The following is a 21,671-nucleotide window of genomic DNA, read 5'->3' as shown; positions in this document are numbered from 1 at the left end:
TGTTTTCAAAGATTTGAAATTGGGTTGAAAAATTGAAAACGGTTAGATTTGTTTTCAAGTGGTTTGATATTGGATTTGAAATTTGAAAACGGTTAAATTTGTCTTCAAAGATTTGATTTTGAATTGAAATTTGAAAACGGTTAAATTGGTTTTCAATGATTTGATATTGGATTTAAAATTTGAAAACGGTTAAATTTATTTTCAAATGATTTTAATTTTTGACTGAAATTTGAAAGCGGTTAAATTGGCCTTCAAATGATTTGATTTTTGAAATGGAATTTGAAAACGGTTAAATTCGTTTCCAAAGATTTGATTTTGAAATTTGAAAACGGTTAAATTTGTTTCCAAAGATTTGATTTTGAATTTAAAATTTGAAAGCGGTTAAATTGGTTTTCAAATGATTTGAAATTTGAAAACGGTTAAATTTGTTTTCAAATGGTTTGAAATTGGAATTGAAATTTGAAAACGGTTAAATTTGTTTTCAAGGATTTGATTTTGAATTTGAAATTTGAAAACGGCTAGATTTGTTTTCAAAGATTTGATTTTGAATTGAAATTTGAAAACGTTAAATTTGTTTTCAAATGATTTGAAATTGGATATTATGAGGATTGAATTGGTCATTACGACGGGTTAGAAAACCGTTTTGATTTAGAAAACGAGATTTGAAATTTGGAAAGTTGCATGGGTTGAAATCGTCATTACGACGGTTTGAAAAACGTTTTTGTTTGAAACTTGATTTCGAATTTTGAAAATTCGAGGGTAGAATTTGTCATTACGACGGCGTAAAAGGGCGCTTTGAGAATGCAACGGTCGGCGAGGGACCGAGGTTTGAAACGACCATTATGACGACGTAAAAGAGTATTTTAAAATGGTTTATGAAAACCCATTTGAAATGGTTATAAAAACCGGGTTTTGAAATGGCCATTATAACGGCATAAAAGGTGTATTTGAAATGGTTGTAAAAAACCGAGGTTTGAAATTTGTCATTACGACGGCCTAGAAAGGCATGTTGAAATGGTTATAGAAAACCGAGTTTGAAAATCGTCATTACGACGGCATGAAAAGGTGTTTTAAAACGGTTATAAAAACCAAGTTTGAAAATCGCCATTATGACGGCATAAAAAGGCGTGCAACGGTCGGCGAAAGACCGAGTTTTGAAAAGGCCATTATAACGGCATGAAAAAGGTGTTTTGCAACGGTTGTAAAAACCGGGTTTGAAAACGTCATTACGACGGCCTAGAAAGGCGTGTTGAAATGGTTGTAAAAAAAACCGGATTTGAAAATCGTCATTACGACGGCCTAAAAAGGCGTGTTGTTTGAAAAGCAACGGTCGGCGAAAGACCGAGGTTTGAAACGGCCATTATAACGGCGCAAAATGGTGTTTTGAAAGTTTGAAATGACACGGAAGGACTTATGATCACATAACACATAAGCACTCACAGTTCATTATATTATGCATAATGCTGACACGGGTTTTGGCTTAAAGGGTGGGTTACACACCAAGCAATCAAATCCCGATTTTCGAGAGGGATACCAATCCAAACAAAATGTGTAAGGAGGGTTCCCTAGCCTCGTACTCGAAGGTGATGAAAGCTCTTTGACGAAACAGAAATGTGTAACGTCAACGACATGTTTGACTCAATCGCGATTCAAAACGCGGGGATAAGAAAACTCACGCCAACGAGATGAGCCAATTGGTCGATAAAGATTAGGTTGTGGGCCCGGACAAGGAACCCGACTTATGACCGTAATATCAACTAATGCACTTTAACCACGACCTCGTTCGAGTTTCACCTCTAAGGATCACAAAGACACAAGTGTCCTAGTTTTCCCCAGCAGAGTCGCCAAACTGTGGACATGGGCCACGTCTCGGTCTGCGGATTTAGGCCGCCTACCGGTCCGTAGTCACGGGCCACCTACACGCCAAGCCAATCTGTGGACATGCAGAGGTCTCTTTGAAAGCCACGCTCGGCGGCGTAAAAATGCTTTCGACCGGATCGCTTTAGATCGGTCGGTATCGTCTCGGCAAGGGCCGCGAAACAATTAGAGATGTTCGGAGTCGCCACCAAGCATTTGTGGGATGCTTGGAACCCATTCGAATCCACTTTATACCTAGGTCAATCAAGGCAAAAAGCGGTGTTTGACATAGGTACTAAAGATAAGGACTCGTCCCTCTTTAAGCATTTTATGCCTAAAATGACTCTCGTGCGCCCTGGATAAGGCCATCCACTATCCAAAAGTTCTGAGTAAGGGGTGAGGGTATGTATTGGGAAGCCCTTTAATCGGACATCCAATCCCGCCCGCGTTAGCGGCCTCTACTGATCGATCGTGGTTGTTTAAGTGTAAGAGTTGATAAAACGGTGTAAATGCATGAATGCACATCCAAAAGTCTTAACCTAACATGCGAAAGCTTTCTATGTCGGTTGATTATGCATATACCAAGAAATTGGTGTCAAAGTTGGATTTAGATTAATTTGCATGTGAGACGGAAATTAAACATCCATTTACCAAATTCGTATTACGATGCTTAACACGATTCCATTTATTTGAAAAGGGTGTCAAAAAGATAAAGTATAAAATGCAAACTCGTCAATCTGATCCGTCACGTATTCGGATTAACCGTAATCGGGATCGTCCTAGACAAGTGCTAAAATGGGACAGAACCGTGCCAGGCAGCCCCATTGGGGCGCGAGCCTATTGGCGAGGGAAGGGGCTCTGCCCAGGTTTTGAAATATGAAAATGGACGACCTCTTGGGGCGCGAGCCATGAGGCGAGCCAAGAGGCGTCTCCTAGTTGTTAAAAAGGTTGTTTAAAACCGTATTTATGATGAATGATTTGCAAATGTTGTTTGCATGACTCGGAATAATTACTATTATGTTAGTAATATTCGTTGTCGTATTTGCAAGTTTGAAAAGCATAGTTTACAAATAAAAATGTAAAATGTGTGTGCTTAACCGTTTTGCCACCGCACTCAAATTAAATCGACATAGCATATATATTAGCCAAGGATGACATATGATATGGTCAAGACAAAGATGAAATAAAATGAAATAAAAGTGAAATGATAATGTTTGATTTGAACTAATTATGTTAAGTTCATTTCTTTGTAATTAGTCAAGTTTATCATCGTACTCGGGTTAAAATCCGACATGGTATGTAGAACCAAGGATGATTATGAATTATTACTAATATGTTTGCAAATGTAAACAAATGAGAAAAATGGTAAACAAAATAAAAGGATTTCCTTTAAAATGTAATTAACCAATTAATATCACCGAGTCACGGATTAAACCGTCATGGTATATGGAACCAAGGGTGATTATGATTTATGGTTAAAAAGTTTGTCATAAAAATGATTTAAAAAATTGGCAATGATAAAAACCGATTACAAATAAGAAATGAAATAAAGAGGAAAGACGGGAACAATCACAAGAGGCGCGAGCCTCCCTGCATAGCAAAGAGCTCCTGTCTCAGGCCAAAACTCGGTTTTGGCTCGTCTAACCTATATTTGAATCGTGTTATGCATTGTTCATGCATATAGACTCGTAAAAACAGTAAAGACATGAAATAAATGAGATGTTTACACCCTCAAACTTACGTATTTTGATGTTTGCGAAGTAGACGACTTTAGAGACGGTTTTCTCGTTGTGACTAATCGCGATCAAAGAAGTTTAAAAGAGTGCCTTAAAAAAGGATTTTGTTTTGAAAATGAGTTGAAAATATGTTGATTAATGAATCGAGTTGGTCAAATGGGTCGGTCGAATGCACGGCGACGGTACCAAACAATATGTGTAAGGCTTGTGTTTACGATCGGTAGGTCGTAAACACGTGTCAATTTTGTGACTTAGGAAGTCGAGTATAGAAGTTTAAGGGAGATGTGAGGGGGCGGACGCTCGCGTAAAGATTATGGTGTGTGATGGTGGGTATTTATAGAGAAATGTGGGATGGTAGGTCGGTTGTGTTTGCTTAGAGGCTAAGGAGACACCCTAACGAGGCGCGAGCTACCCCGTGATACAAGTGGGTGTATTGTCCCTTTCAATTTGGACGTGGCCTATTCTCCATCCATTATTTATTTGTGGTAATCAAATAGGATGTCGTGTAACAATATGGGCATCTAATAAGATGATTTTAGGTGTTACTTGAGGTAGGTGATTTGTGTGCTTGACTCGGGTTTGACCCGTGTGAGTCGGGATTTGAATTTGGAGTCGGTTTTTGGCCCGGTGTCAGTTTTGACTCTAATTAGGGTCATCTTAATGGAAATCACATGATGAAGACATTCATGGCATTATTTTTGACATTCGGGATTTGGGTTGACTCGGGTTGACTCAGGTTCACTCGAGTTGCGGGTTTCTGAGTCGGTTTTGGGTCCGAAGACGGTTTTAACTCTAAATAGTGTTATTTTAATGCAAATGAAGTTAGAAAACTTTTGAAATCATTTTTCATATTTGAGTAGTGCATTAAACCGTCTCATGTATAGCCAATCCACGCACGCATATCAAAAACACGTTACAGTCCGATCATCATCGGGTGGTTTTTGGAAGGTGCAGATACTGGGTATCTACAAAAACCAATCCTGAACCCAATTGTCCATTCACAATATGCATCACTACTCTTTCAAGAGCAGTTGATAGCACCTCATCATAATGGTTATACATGTTCTCAAATGAGTAGGCTAAAAAGAATGCACAGTAAAGTGTTTAAACAAAGTGTGGAAAAAGTTTCACCTCCAAAGGAGTAAGTGGGCATTTGTCGTTGATTCTGATTGCACCAGGACGAATGACCCTTCCAGGCTTCGTGAACTTGCACATCCAACCCTTCTCTCTTGCAGCATCCATGTCTAACCTTTATCGCTTTCCACCATCAAATACACAACAAGAAAAAGCAACCATATCCTGCACTTGACGTGAAAAGAATAAAATCAACCAACATCCTGTAAAACTGATAGCCACTTTCCATAGAGCACCAATCTCAACAATTAAAACAAGGTTATCTTACCACTTCAAAGCGAAGATGCACGAGACATATTTTCCTCCACTGCTTACACTACGCTCTCTCATTCTTGCAACGAGAGTTTCCTCTAAGGTTAGAATTGGGGTTGAAAACCTCAAAGCTTCTTAATTTGTTAAGCACCTATGTCGCTGAACAGCTGGGGGAGCATCAAATGATAACCGATTTGCACCTAGCACATAATTCATTATATTTTTGCCCAAATAACAAAAATCCCCAAATAATACAAACCCTAACTTATTTAATCTCAATTTTAACATCAAATAATCAATTACCTAACATTTTAGCAACATAATAAGTGTAATTAATGTATATAAGACTAATTTAAACCTCAAACAACAACAATTAACACTAAAAATTAAATCAAACCAAACCTTGTAAAAAGGAAGAAAGGTGGCGGCGGGATAGAGACCTAACGGCGGCAGGAGGCAACGTAGGAATACGAGCGACCACGGACAAGGGGCAAAAGCGATGATTGTTGGTGTTTGAAAGAAAGCAATAGAAGTTGTATGTGCTGAGAAGTGTAAACGGGAAGTTCGTATTATTTAGGATTTGCAAATGAACAAATAGAACGGTGATAAAGAGAGACCGTGCTCTTTGTTTTTCAAGGAGAACGGTTCTAAATATCAACCGGTCTCTTATTTCTTTTAAGACGGTTGGTAAAATCTAACCGTTCTCTTTGTAAATTTACAAGCACGGTTGGAACAAACAATCGTTATCTTTGTAAATTTACGAGCGCGCCAAGCTAAAAATAAGAAAGAGACCGGTTCCCCTATCAACCGTTCTCTTAGAGGCGTTCTCGTAGCCTTAAATTGTAGTAGTGTCTACAACATATTGCAATTATAATTAACTGTTCGTTCTTAATTTAATTGTTTCATAAACAAAATTTTAGTAATATAACATCTTCTAAAATGAATCTCATTTAATCGAATTACAATAAGATCCATATTCTTACTCACATTCGTGAATTGTTCTATTTTAAGGAATTACTTAATCTGTATCATTGTACAATTAATTAATTTTATCTATTAAGGGAATTGTTCTTTAGGTGTGACCTTAAGGGATCAACTGATCACCACCGTCAAACGACAGTAATGTCAAACTCTAGTCAGCCAATCACTACCGATTAATGTTTATCAGTTGATGTATAAAAATGAATCATCCCTTTATGTATTCTTATTATGAGTTTTACTAATGTGATCGCACTATTGTCGAGGACACATACTCCAACAATCTCCCACTTGTCCAAGACAAGTGTGCGTCACCAATTCTCTTATCCTATTACTATCTCCCACTCAATGCAAGGTGTCTTGCAGGTCGTTCTTGCAAGTGATCATATCTAGAGTGGTTTCCTCGATCTAGAGAGTAACTGTCTGACCGGAATTATCTACCGTAGATACTTTTCGAGCGTGGCCACGCATTTTCAGTTCACTACTCCTCGAGTGGCCCTGAGATTTTTAAATAACCCTGACAAGGGAGTGGACAATTCCTATCGCACTATTTCCTTTGTTAAGCCACAGCTCATCATGACCCAAGAGATGCCTATTTGACCTCATTTACGAAAGTCGTAGAGCGTAACTTAAAGTCACTCAGAAACTGTGCCAACTTGGGCGAACAATCTTTAGTCAAAGAACTGACTCAAAAGAATACTATAGTAGCTCTTGCCACGACCAGGTTATATATGAATTACCAGAACTCTATAAGCGGTCACTGCCCGATAGAGTGTTCTATACAGTCTGCCTATGTGATCGACTAGTCATCTCTTATGACTCTATGGCACTTGAACTTGCCATCAATCGCATCACACTCTAGTCACTTCGAGACGTCACCTCATATAAGTGACTAGGGGCTAATACTATGTTAATCCAGTTCACTAAAATAGGGTTCAATATTGTCTCGACAACCTATTTGGAAAACAAAGTATTATAGGAAAAGAGTTTTGAATAAAACTCAAACGATTAATGTATTATCACATATGTAAAATTGATTCTATATCAATTACTACATAATCTATAATCCATACTTAATATTGTATACATCCATACATCTCAACTCAATTGAAATGGCATGACTTATCATGCTAAGCCTATGAGAAGGCTTTGGTTAGTAAGTCTTAGCAACACATTGCACTTTCCCTAACTTTACTATGTACTTTTTCCCTTTGTTATGTATAATCTTTATTATAAAACTTTTGAGTACGTGTCTAAATCCAATATAGACATAAGCTTTCGAGCCTTGAATAGCTCCTACTGATCTCACAGTGAGTAGGGATAGGACCTTTGGTTATTGGAACGAACTACCATAGTTCCTCCAATTCAGAAAACCGAATCCTTACATCATCCCTTCCTTCTTCCAAATCTCATTACTGCAAGTGTACTTAATTTCCGTTGTGTATATCTCATTTGTTCAATTGTCTAGGATGTTTCTAGCAGATATCTTCCTTAAATAATATAGCCAAGATGGTTCTCTAACCATCCTTATGTGTTTAGAATATGGTATTTATGTAACTCCTTGCATACAAATCCATTAATTATTTCTACACACTTATCCTCTCTTATCTATCACTATAGATTTGGATACTAAAGATGTCTTGCATCTCTTCCTAGTCTCCCAATAACTTCTTCACGGAAGAGAGTATTAGCCCGTCATTCTCAATGAATAATATGTTATCTACATATGAGACATAGAAGACATATCATTAGTGCTTCTTGAGTACTAATGGATAGACTATATGGCTATATAGTGACTTTCACTTAAATTCGATTTATAACCTTTCGTCATACTCTAAGTATACGAATTATAAGAATGGTGATACATCTTAGCTTAATGAATTAATCCCGCAGTGGAAGCAAGTGGATTCAATTTCTACATGTTCAATACCTTTGAACTTGTCTAGACTCTTATCAATATAAGAATATTCATTTAACGCCAATATCCTCTTAGAACTATCTTTATAGGTCTGCTTAGAGATGTATTATTCCTCTCCTAAGTCTTTCATCATTCACAATGATCAGTATGTCCCTTACATATAAGACTATTGATACGTGCACATTCTATACACTTTATTTGCGATTTTGGTACGTATTTCCATGCATATTTGTTAGCTTTAAGCTATTATTTCTCCCGAAACGGTTTACTTTGCATTTTCTATGATTTATTGTAGGAATGAGTGGAAGTAAGCTAAATCAAGCCTAAATCGTCCTCCGGAGGCAACCTCAGGGAAGTTTGGAAGAAGGGAGTTCGGATTTACTCATCTTGGGATGCGTGCATTGGAGTGAGGAGCTGAATGGAAGAGGGAAAGAAGCCACTACGCAGCTCAGCCCAGTCGATCGACTATGCTTCACAGTCGATCGACCATTGAAGTTCAGCAGGAGCTACTGTTCTGCTATGACCAGTCGATCGACCATTCTGACCGGTCGATCGACCAGTCTGCGAGCTGATATTGATTTTTCGTTTTAGACTTTTAAAATCCCAACTTGTAATTAACTTTTGGCATCTTTTATCAGTAGAATGCAGCGATAATTAGGGATGCTTTTCATTACTCAAGAACTCAGTTTTTAGATCTAGCTTTGGGGAACGGAAACCCTCGAATTCAATTACTTTGTTCATCATTCTAATTAGTAAGTTTTTATGCAATTTCTTTCTTCCTTAATTCCTTGTTATTTCAATTCTTGTTTTTATCAATTTTGGCGCCGTTGCCGGGGAGACGGTGTAATTAGTTTGCTTTATTTTTAGTTTATTTTTCTTGTCTCAAGGAACTTTGGTTCCTTGAGGCCGTTGCTTACCTTTGCTTCTAGTTTTGCTTTTGCACAGTTAGAAGACAGGTTTTTGAGAGGAAGGCTTAAGTACTCTCAGTTTTGCGAATATGGCTACAATATATGATAATCTTCAGCCAAAGGAGCACCACCTTCCAAAGGGGCACCAGTTACCTACCCCTACTACCGGTAACTTCGAGTTTCGTTCCTCTTATATCGATTTAGTGGAGCGAAATAAGTTTGCTGGTTTACCAGATGAGGACCCCTTGAAGCATATGGAAATTTTCACAGACTACTGCTGTTCCATACCTATACCAGCTGGGGTGACTCAGGATGAAGTAAAAGGGGTGATGTTCTTATACTCCTTGAAGGATTCGGCACGAGATTGGTACCGCTACCTTGATAGGGTAGCAGCTGGAGTCACAGATTGGACATCTCTAGCATTAGCCTTCTACAAGAAGTACTTCCCACTTTCAAAGACTGACGCCTTGAGAAGTAAAATCACAAGTTTCCAGCAAGAAGCTGATGAGGGTTTTTGTGAGGCATGGGGACGTTTCAAAGGTTTGGTCCGAGCTGTCCCTCACCATGGTTTCCAGCAGTGGTATCTTTGCAACTTATTCTACAATGCGTTATATGATGATTACAAGGTCATCCTGGACGCAGCTGCGAATGGTAGGTTCCAAAACAATACCGGTCAGAATAGAGGTTGGAACACTATTGAGGAGATGGCGGTCCATAGAGCTGAGTTTGGGAGCTCACGTGGAAATTCACGAAAGAAAAGTGATGAAATGAGTGCCGTTGTGACACTCATTACTTCTATTACTGCCCGTCTTGAGAGGCTCGGGGCCTCTGAAGCTTCCAAGGAAAGAATTGAAATTCCTGTCCATAATTCAGATGAGACCGCGGAGTTGAGAGAAATGGTCCAAACTCTTTTGATTCAAGTGGCGAATATGGAAGCAGCCGGGATTGAGTCCTCAAAGAATTTTGTGAAGCAGTTGGAGAATATAGAGGCTAAGCAAGTCGCAAATTCTTCAAACAAATATGAAGGGCCAATTGAAACGATTAATGCCATTAATCTCAGAAGTGGCCTCTCTTATGAAAGTCCCGACAAGCAAAAAGAAGATTCGGGAAATGATGAAGAAGCTATTTTAGTTTCTGGTGCAAAAACGAGCTCAATTGCGGATTTCCGGTCGATCGACAACATTGTCGATCGATCGATCAAGCGTCGATAAAAAAGTTTCTGATCAGAAACTATTCACACCCAGCACAAGCAGTCGATCGACCAACATTGTCAGTCGATCGACTGAATCACCTGACGAAATTAATTCTGAACAGGAACTGTTCACGCCCAGCCAAGTTGGTCGATCGACCACTCATACCAGTCGATCGACTGGGTCTTCAGTGCAAGACGCAATTCCATCAACTAGTTTGCATGATTCTACACTTATTGAAGATTTGACGGAGGTTTTAAACTTACGGAAGCCGAAGGTTACTGATCCTACGGCCAGTGTTGCAGTCCCAGAATCTCGAGGTAACGATTCCTTTCACTGATCTAATTACCCAGGTACCCTCTTACGCTAAATTTATGAAAGACATTTTAAACCGTAAGAGAAATTTTCGTGATGATGGTAATGTTGCTTTTGTGGAAGAATGCAATGCTCTTTCGCAAATTAATATACCACCCAAATTAAAGGACCCAGGTAGTTTCTCAATTCCTTGCACTATAGGTAACCACGAAATTGGAAAGGCCCTTTGTGATTTAGGGGCCAGTGTCAGTGTCATGCCGTATTCTGTTTGCAAAAGGTTAAATATTGGTAGACTTAAGGTGACCGATATTACCGTTCAAATGGCAAATAGATCGACTCAGAGATCTATAGGAGTTCTAGAGGATGTACCCGTTCGAGTGGGTAAGTTTTTTATTCCTGTCGATTTCGTTGTTTTGGACATTGCAGAGGACAGTCAGATACCTATTATTTTAGGTAGACCGTTTTTACATACAACTGGGGCTGTAATAGATGTCAAACGCGGAACCATCACCTTAGAGGTAGGGGATGACACCATTGAGTTCAGTCTTGCTCACAAGGCGATTGCTGACGATGATACGTGTTATTCCATTGATATTGTTTTTTTTTTTTTTTTGGGGGAAATGTAAGTGAATATATTAATGCCCAAAACAAACAAATTTGCCAGAGATCAATCTCTAGCTCATTACAAGACTCATGCTAGTCATGTTATCCAGTCTTGCACACTCCTAATACTGGAACCAACACAACTAGCTCTCAATTGCATAAGAAAAATCTTCTTCGCCTGCTTTATAACAACAGCAGGCAAAGTTAATACATTTTCAAGCCGACACCTATTCCTCACCTGCCATATGCTATACATTACATGTGCCAAACAAGCTGCTACAATTTGCTTTCGCAACAAAGACCTATCCCTATGCCCTAGCCACCAAGAAATCACATTCTGATCAGGGATAGGGGACCCCAACCAGTCTGCAATCTGCTGCCTGCAATGCTGACTGAAAGGACACAGGAAAAAGAGATGATCTATGTTTTCCTCAGCTGATCCACATAGAAAGCAACAGTTTCCAGGAATAATATTCATCTTCCTCAGTCTATCCTGAGTGAGCAATCTGTTCTGCGCAACAAACCAGATAAAGAACTCATGCTTGGGGAGCATTATCCTATTTCTGATCCAAGGGTACCATGGAACATCAGCAACATCCTCTGCCAGCCAAGAGTAACCCAGCTGTACAGAGTACTCCTGATCATTCCTCCTCCAATCATCATCAAACATGTGATGCTTTATCTGGTGCTTAACTGCACAAATGCGTTTCCATGCCCAACTAGAACTTATAGAAGGCTCATAGTCCTTCCATATCATATCTTTAATATAAATAGCATGCACCCAACGGACCCACAAATGATCAGCTTTCATCTCCACCCACCACACATACTTGGCAAGGAGAGCAATGTTCCACTGATAGAGATTTTTAAAACCAAGACCTCCTTTTTTCTTTGGTTGACAGATCTGATTCCATGCTACCAAATGAGGACGTTCTTTGTTCTCAGTACCATACCAGAGGAAAGCTCTACAGACTGTGTCAATCTTCTTTAGAACAAGTTTTGGGATCATGAAAATTCTTGCCCAATAACTATGGAGAGCACTAAGCACTGCAGAAATAAGGACAACTCTTCCTGCATATGACAATTGTTTAGCCCCTATTCTATGTATCCTCTCAGTGACCTTATCAACTAAACACTGACAATCAAGTACCCCCAGTCTTTTAGGCATTACTTTGACACCCAGGTACTTAAAGGGGATACTGCCTCTCTTCATACCAGTAAGAGCCTCAATATCTTTTACCAGACTGTCACCCACCCCATTACAATAGAAACTGGATTTTCTACTGTTCATGTGGAGTCCAGACGCCAAAGAGAAAGTACTGAAGGCCCTCATCATTAGATTAATAGAATACAAATCACCCCTGCTAAATAGCAACAGATCATCTGCAAAACACAAGTGATTCAGGCTGAGTTTATTACACAATGGGTGGAATTTAAACCCAGGGAACCTGTGCAGCACTCCAAACAGTCTACTCAAATACTCCAGACAAATAGTAAACAGCAAGGGGGAAAGAGGGTCCCCTTGCCTCAACCCTCTTCTCCCTTTGAAAAAACCAAAAACTTCCCCATTCAGAGCCAAAGAGTAAGAAGGGGAAGACACACATTGCATAATAAGATCAATGCTAATCTTAGGGAATTGGAGATGGACTAGCATATCATGTAAGAAACTCCATTCAATAGAATCATATGCCTTTTGAAGGTCTATCTTCATTATGTTCTAGGGGAACATATCTTTCTATTATATAATTTGATGAGGTCTTGGCATATTAAAATGTTGCCCACTATATCCCTCCCTACAACAAAAGCACTCTGAGAAGGGTGAATGATATCAGGCAAAACACAGCTTAACCTTGAACATAGCACCTTAGCCATACATTTATAAACAGTGTTACAATAGGCAATGGGCCTGAACTGAGTAACACTGTCTGGAACAACAACTTTAGGGATCAAGGTGAGAGTGGTGTTATTAGCTTCTATTGATATGGTCTTTAGGGATCAAGGTGAGGGAATCCTTAGCTAAAGATCCCTTAGCTGATCTAACTGGTTCAGATGAGTGTGCAGGAAACACAACGGAGAATGCTGAGGAGCCAGGCGCATTGGTAGCCTCAATGGAAAGCTACGAGCTCACAGAAGAAGAAGATGAGATGCTCTTGAGCCTAGCCAACGAGAATTTGGTGAACACTTGCTATACCATTGAAGCTGATTCTGTCTATGCTGTAGAGGTAAAGGTGCCGGAGCGTAAGCCACTTCCTCCTAATCTTAAGTATGTTTTTCTAGATGATACAGAGCAATACCCAGCTATTGTTAGTGCTAAGCTTAACGATGACCAGCTTTCTGCTTTGATGTGTGTGCTTAAGAAAAACAGGAAGGCTTTAGGTTACTCTTTGGATGACATTAAGGGCATCAGCCCTGATGTTTGTATGCACAGGATAGAGCTGGAGGAAGGCCACAAGCCTTACAGACAGGGTCAACGCAAGTTGAACCCGAAGATGCATGAAGTTGTTATGGCTGAGGTGATGAAACTACTCGATGCAGGTATTATTTATACGATTGGCAACTCCAAGTGGGTTAGCCCGATTCAGGTAGTAGTCGAAGAAAGGAGGGACTACCGTGGTTAAAAATGAGAAAAATGAATTAATACCAACACGAGTAGTGACAGGGTGGCGGATGTGCATTGATTATAGACAGTTAAATGCCGCCACCAAGAAAGACCATTTCCCCCTCCCTTTTGTTGACCAAATGACTGAAAGATTGGCCTCTAACAAATTTTTCTGTTTTCTAGACGGATATTTAGGGTTCTTTCAGATCCCTATTCATCCAGATGATCAGAGTAAGACCACTTTTACCTGTCCACAGGGTGTTCTTGCGTACCGCAGGATGCCTTTCGGATTGTGTAACGCCCCTGCTACCTTTCAGAGGTGCATGATGGGGATTTTTTCTGATTATATAGATAATATTATGGAGGTATTCATGGATGATTTCTCAGTTTATGGAAGTGACTTTGATCGTTGTCTAGCTAACCTTGATAAAGTCATGCAGCGTTGTATTGATGTTAATCTTGTTTTAAACTGGGAAAAGTGTCAGTTTATGGTCAATGAGGGAGTTGTGTTAGGGCATCTGATTTCTGATAAAGGTATACATGTTGATAAAGCAAAAGTGCAGGTGATTGAGCAATTACCTCCTCCCGTGAATGTTAAAGGAGTGAGGAGTTTCCTTGGTCACGCTGGTTTCTATCGGCATTTCATTAAGCATTTTTCAAAAATTGCCAAACCACTTACACAATTGCTCCTTAAGGATGCTGTCTTTGAGTTTACTGATGAGTGCCTTTCAGCTTTTAACAGGTTAAAGGAGGCCCTAGTCTCTGCGCCAATCATTCAGCCGCCTGATTGGGACCTCCCATTTGAGATCATGTGTGATGCCAGCGATTATGCGATCGGTGCAGTTTTGGGACAGCGGAAGAATAAAGCTTTGAATGCCATATACTATGCGAGCCGAACTCTGGATGAGGCTCAAGTCAACTATTTTACCACTGAGAAAGAGTTTCTAGCTGTAGTTTTTGCCTTAGACAAATTTCGGTCTTATCTCGTTAGGTTCTAAAGTTCTTGTTTATACGACCATGCGGAATGAAGACTCTCTTTCTTAAGAAAGATGCGAAGCCGAGGCTTTTAAGGTGGATACTCCTTTTGCAGGAGTTTGATTTGGAGATCAAAGATAAGAAAGGAGCTGAGAATGTGGTGGCTGACCACTTATCTCGTCTGCGGTGACGAAAAGGGAGGATTCGTTACACATTAATGATTCTTTTCCGATGAGAGTCCGTTAGCTATTACTACTTCGGGTCTTATCCACCTCCGTGGTTTGCTTGATTTTGCTAACTTTGCTATGACGGGTAGGATACCACCCGAGCTTTCATGGCGTGAAAAGCGGTTCGCTTATGATGCTAGACAATACTTTTGGGATGATCCTTATGTTTTCAAGGAATGCGCAGACGGTCTCATCCGGAGATGCGTGCCTCAATGGGAGGTGAAGGATATCCTAGAAGCTTGCCACTCTTCTGCTTATGGTGGTCACCATGGTCCATCCCGGACTGTGGCTAAGGTACTCCAATCTGGTTTCTATTGGCCAACTTTGCATGCAGATTGTCGCAATTTTGTTGCTGAGTGCGATGCTTGTCAAAGATCGGGAATATTTCAAGAGACATGAGATGCCACAGGTAGGCATTCTAGAGGTTGAGATTTTTGATGTCCGGGGCATTGATTATCAAGGACCCTTTCCGAGCATCAAGGTAATAAATATATCCTCGTAGCTGTAGATTATGTGTCCAAATGGGTGGAAGCTATTGCTACTCCCCATTGCGATGCAAAGGCCGTGATTAAACTGTTTAAAAAGATTATTTTCCCTCGTTTTGGTGTCCCTCGGGTTGTCATTAGCGATGGTGGAATGCATTTTAAAGAGAAACAACTTAGTGCTTTATTGACTAAATTCGGTGTCCAACATCGTAGAGGTTTGGGGTATCATCCCCAAACTAGTGGTCAGGTTGAGGTTTCTAACAGAGAATTGAAAGAAGTCTTAGCTAAAGTTGTTTCTAAATCACGAAAAGATTGGAGTCTTAAGTTAGATGATGTCTTATGGGCTTATAGGACCGCGTTTAAAACGTCAATCGGGATGTCACCATACCGATTGATTTATGGTAAGACATGTCATTTGCCTGTTGAGTTAGAGCGTAAGTCTTGGTGGGCTATATGTGATTTGAATTTGGATCCTAACCTCTCTCGTGAGAAACGCATGACACAAATGAATGAGCTGGAGGAATTTAGGCCGTCTTGGCCTATGACAATGCTAGGATCTACAAGGAGAAAATAAAGCGCTGGCACGACAAGAGAATCATCAAGCGCGAGTTCCATATTGGCGATAAGGTACTTCTTTTTAACGCTCGTATCCGTTTATTTCCTGGTAAGCTGAAATCCAGGTGGACCGGCCCCTATACGGTCACAGCAGTCAGAAAGTTCGGATCAGTTGAATTGGAAACCTCTGCTGGAGAAAGGTTCAAAGTTAATGGCCAATATGTGAAGCATTATCACGGATCAGATGAGTTTGTTGGGAAAGTCGAGGTATTGTACTTCGACCCGTTATCGGATGATGGAAAGTGAGGTAAAAAGGTCGTGCGGGACCTCTTAAACCAGCGCTAACCGGGAGGCAACCCGGGTTGTAACTTTTTGTAATTAGGAAGTTTATTTTGTTATTTCATTTAATTTGCATTTTGAGCTTTATTTATCTCTTTTTAATTAGCTTTTCATGTTTTGAAAAATGTGTGCCTTTGAGAATTTTCCCAGGAATTTATTTTATGCAAAGTGCGTCAAGTGGTTTACTGAATATTCATGCGAGAATAACGGGAAATTGAAGTGGCAAAAATGAATTTTTGACGATTTTGGGTTTAATTCCCAGCGTTTGCAGTCGATCGACTAAGCTACTCAGTCGATCGACTGAGGAGAAACAGAACAGAGGGTACTGTGCAGGGATATTAGTCGATCGACTGGGTCATATAGTCGATCGACCAATACACGAGACTCCAGAAGCTGCTGCAAGTGAAGACTGGTCGATCGACCGGGTAAGGTGGTCGATCGACCACGCGCGGTTCGAAAGCATTTTAATAAGGGAGTCTTCTTTCCTTTCTCATTCATTCACTCTTATACTCCCTCTAATTCAGAAAATCAAGAGCAAACCCTAATTTCATCCCCCTTTTTCGCGATTTTCACCTGCAATCCCCTCCTACACTTGATTTTTCTTGCTTTAATCTTCAAGTTTCTTCAAGGTATGTCTCTAATCCTATTTCCATGCTCTATTTTCGATTTTTACTGCGGTTTCATGCGAAATTTTCGAGCATTGTGCCTTTGAGACGGAAAAATCGATTTGGGATAATCGATTTAGGGGTCGATTTCTTGTAGTTCTTTATGCTTTAATGGCTTCTTATACCCTTTTCCCTTGATTTTCGAGCTAATTTAGCAACTAAGAGGTGATAATGACGTTTTTCCCCAAATTTCGAAACCCTAATTTGATTTTCAACATCTAATTTTGTTTCGGGTTTTCGTAGATTGACACTGTTAGGGGATTCTTGTTGCTAATGGGTTGTTTGCAGGTAACAAAGATGACAAAAGGAAAGGAGCACATGTTTGAAGGGCAGTCGAGCCAGGGCGCTGCCAAGCGGCCACGCGGTCCGCCACTGATGATTGAGGCCACTACGGATAGTCTACCTGATTATCCGCAGGTTATTTTCTCCGACTCTACTCAGCGAGCCAAGTTCGCTCTTTTTGTCACGAGAATGAAAGTTACAGCTACCCGATTTCTTCACAAACCTACTTTGGAGAAATTAGGCTGTTATGAGTCGGTTGTGTCCCTGCTAAACGGGACAGGTATGATGGGTCTTGTGGACATGGCTGAGTTCACATATTACATTTTGACCCTCGAGTTCTTTTCGTCTTATGCTTTTAACTCAGCTTCTTTTGAGGAAAACAAGAATAATGCTTGCATTTCTTTTCGGCTATTCAATGTCAACTACTCCTTGACATTAGCCGATTTTGCTGGATTTTTGGGTCTTTATTTCGAGGGTAGAACCTCGGATACCTCTGATGTTCATCGAGTCATGTGGTCTTGCATTAGTGACTTTTACGGGCCTAAAAGGACGGGCACTTCCGTCCACTTGCCCCCTCTTCGTTATTTTCTACGGCTAATGGGTAATACCATTTTCGGCCGTAAAGAGTTAAATAATGTGAATAACATCGAACTGTCTATCTTGGTGGGCTATCTGAACATTGAAAGTCGGACAGCCCGTATCTATAACATCGCTTATTTGACTGCCGCTCACTTTCAGACTGTTAGTGAGGGCACTTTGACCACTATTGCTTGTGGGGGGTTGGTGACGCGTATCGCCAACCGTCTTGTTTTACTTTTCCCTCGAGAGGAGGCCCCTATTGACCCTGACCTACGTTTCATGGACCTTGCATACGCGAGGGCTGTCCATTGGGTCGATAGACAGAGACGGTGGAAGATCGATTCTTTCATCTGTGACCCCATCCCTGTCCTTGGCTATCCTCCTGTCCTGCCCCTCACCACTGTTTCGGGGACACTCCGCCCGCCCTTGCCTAGCTACAGGCTCCCTATCAGGGCGGGCACCACTACTGCTAGCACCTCGAGGAGAGCTCGTGCCTCCTCTTCGCAGACACCCTCTTCCTCCACTCCTGCTCCCACCGGCTACCCGGACACTTTCCGACCCCCTCCTCCTTTGGTTATCCCTCCGGTCATGGACCAAAGAGGGATGTCACGTGTGTTGAGTGACTTGTGCAGGAGCTTTGATCAGTACAGACTTGACACGGCCCTAGCCCTGTACCCAGTCTACGAGGAGTTAGCTCGGACGGGGATGCTCCCACAGGGTGCCTGGACTCACCCTTCTTACTTTGTTCCCCCTGTGGGCGGTTACCCTCAGCCTGCATGAAGACCCCCTCCTACTACTACTGCTGGTGCCTCCACTTCCAGGAGAGCCACTGCCGCTGCTGCTGAGGCAGACGAGGAGAGCGACTCGGGGTCCGGAGAGTCTAGTGGTGAAGAGTACGACGGTGGTGATTAGATGCTTGTGACCTCCCCGTTTTTGGCTGGTTTGGGAAGGTCGTCTTTTGTGAGTTTCCGAACCTTCTTTATTAGCTTCCCTTTATTTTATTGTTGCTTTTATTCTTCCCTATTTTTGCTGGTGATTTGCTGCTGAGCACAATGAGGACATTGTGCGTTTTGGTTTGGGGAGGGTATTTGCATATGTCTTTTGCATCTGCATTTGTTTTATTGCATTTCAGTCACACGTTTACTGCATTTTAGCTTGCATTTGTGTTATTTCAAAAAATAAAAAAAAATAAAAAAAAATAAAAAAAAATAAAAAAAAAACAAAGAAAAAATTGAAAAAATTCATAAAAAATCAAAAATATCACGTTTACTTTTGCATATAGTTGAGTCGGATTGGAGTTTATTAATGAGGAAATTGCACTATTAGTCAAATATGCCATTCCTTGCCTTTTCACAGCTGCTTAGCGAGAATTAAAAGTGATTTCTCAAATTTTGTTATGGAATTCATTTCGGGTAATTAGACTTGACTCATTACTTTTGGCAAACTACTTATACTTTCTGAGACATAGAGCCTATAACTGGTGACATTCATGACCGGTTAAATTAGGAATGAGAGTAGTACTCCCTTCATTTCATGTTTTGCACGTGTATGAGTTTTGATTGCTTATTGCCTATACGCATCGGTTTGTGGTCGGTATTGCATGTTTTGAGAACTATTGCATCTTCCCCTTTCTCATTTTACCCCATTAACTCCACTATAAGCCATATCTGCCAGTTGCCCTTAACTACATCCCATACTTAGCCTACCATTGTGCCAAGCTAGGAAGTAGTAGAGGAATTTGTCGAATTGTAGAAGATTTGGTTCGTTTTGTAATGATGGAGTGGGTATTGATGAGAAGTGAAGGAGTTGTGTCATCTTGAAAAAAGAAAGAAAGAAATTTAGAAGAAATGAAAAAAAAAAGAGGATGTTTACCTGGGCAGAGAGCACTGGATTGCACAGGGTGGTCGATCGACTGCCATCACTGGTCGATCGACCATCAGTTCAGAAGTTGAAAAAAAAAAGAGAATGAAAAGAAAATGAAAAAAAAACAGAAAGAAAGAAAAGCAATAATAAGAAAAACTTCGGCTGAGTCGAGAATACACCTCATGTGCTTATTTCATGATTTGGAGGTGTTTGTTTTGGGATATTGTGTTGCCTAGTCTTTTAAAGGCATGGTTTATTTTTCAAGTTGGAGGAACGGGATGCGGTTTTTGATGGTTTGTTAGGTACTAGCTTGGCTTCTTACCTTCACATTTCCATACTTGTTTTGCCTTTCTTTCCCACTTAGCCTCACATATCCAAATCTTGCAATAGTTCGGCATGTAATAGTCCTTGACGGTGGTTATGCGTGTGTACGGTAGCTAGAATCATTATTCATACTAGTCAAGCATACATGTTTTGTCGGTCCGTGATCTAGGTGAGAGTCTGTAATTTTCTTCCCTCTCTTCTACATATATTCTTACCATTTGCTTTGTTGAGGGAAGAGTGACCCGGGAGAGTCCGAATGTATGAGTCTTGCAAGGTCGAACGCCCGATTTAATTCCATGATATGCATAAATTTGTTCACTTGATTTGAGCTTTGCGGTAGTTGACTATGTGCATTAAACGGTTTGGCATTGACTTGTAGCTAGCTCTGAGATATACTCCTTTCCATTTAGTTTTTATACGGGTCATAGTGCTTGCTTGGGGACAAGCAAGGTTTGGTTTGGGGAGATTTGATACGTGCATATTCTATACACTTTATTTGCGGTTTTGGCACGTATTTCCATGCATATTTGTTAGCTTTAAGCTATTATTTCTCCCGAAACGGTTTACTTTGTATTTTCTATGATTTATTGTAGGAATGAGTGGAAGTAAGCTAAATCAAGCCTAAATCGTCCTCCGGAGGCAACCTCAGGGAAGTTTGGAAGAAGGGAGTTCGGATTTACTCATCTTGGGATGCGTGCATTGGAGTGAGGAGCTGAATGGAAGAGGGAAAGAAGCCACTACGCAGCTCAGCCCAGTCGATCGACTATGCTTCACAGTCGATCGACCATTGAAGTTCAGCAGGAGCTACTGTTCTGCTATGACCAGTCGATCGACCATTCTGACTGGTCGATCGACCAGTCTGCGAGCTGATATTGATTTTTCGTTTTAGACTTTTAAAAGCCCAACTTGTAATTAACTTTTGGCATCTTTTATCAGTAGAACGCAGCGATAATTAGGGATGCTTTTCATTACTCAAGAACTCAGTTTTTAGATCTAGCTTTGGGGAACGGAAACCCTCAAATTAAATTACTTTGTTCATCATTCTAATTAGTAAGTTTTTATGCAATTTCTTTCTTCCTTAATTCCTTGTTATTTCAATTCTTGTTTTTATCAATTTGATTTCAGCAATTAAGTTCTTACCTTTTGTCTCTAGTTCGATTCAATCATGTCGAATTTATTCTTTGCTATCAATTTTGCAATTGTTATAGTTTTAATTATGCATAGCTAATTTCATTGATTGGGAACGAGGTCAGCCATGGCGTAAATTGGGATTGTTTGGTTAGCATGAATTCTTCTACATCGATCTTTTTGTCTTTTGATAAATCTTTTTACTAGATTGAGAGATTAGTAAATTAAATTATCATTAGATTGGAATTTCCTTTGAGCGAAAGCTTTGAGAAATTCTTGGGAAATAGTAGACCGTAAGGTTAATTTGAGCATAGATCGAAAGGCTTGCTCTTATTCCCTGAGACCGTATTATAAGACCTCTGCTACTTTATTGACCTGACCTTAGCCATGGTGAACCGAAGTTCCCGATCTTCTTTTTATCTTGTTAAGAAATTTCTTTTTTAGCAATTAGTCATTAGAATCAACCAATCTCAAACCCCCCATTTAATTGTTACTTTTATAGACTGAAAATAGCAAACAAAATTAATCTTGTCTCTCTGTGGTTCGACCCTTACTATCACTAGCTATAGTTTTAGTTTGGAATTATAAATTAAATTTTGATACAAAACGACGGTATCAACTATTAACACCACATTACTCCCACTAAACTCCATGTATAAACAGGATTACTCGACAATTCGAGACATGTTTATCACATGATCAAAACATACAATTCAAATCTTTAACTTCTACTTAAGATTTATTCTTAAGTTTGTATTC

The 21,671-nt window shown here is 40.2% G+C and overlaps 1 non-coding gene across 1 annotated transcript; it reads right to left on the bottom strand.

Annotated features, from left to right (window-relative positions):
- Nucleotides 1-9,247: 9,247 nt before the first annotated feature.
- Nucleotides 9,248-9,354, bottom strand: LOC141650830 (small nucleolar RNA R71). The gene has a single exon (XR_012546842.1). It is a non-coding gene; the product is annotated as a small nucleolar RNA R71 (small nucleolar RNA).
- Between the last annotated feature and the right edge of the window lie 12,317 nt (nucleotides 9,355-21,671).

This window comes from Silene latifolia, chromosome 3 (assembly GCF_048544455.1).
Source record: "Silene latifolia isolate original U9 population chromosome 3, ASM4854445v1, whole genome shotgun sequence".
NCBI classification, from domain to species: Eukaryota; Viridiplantae; Streptophyta; class Magnoliopsida; order Caryophyllales; family Caryophyllaceae; genus Silene; species Silene latifolia.
This window is presented reverse-complemented; position numbering and strand designations above follow the sequence as displayed.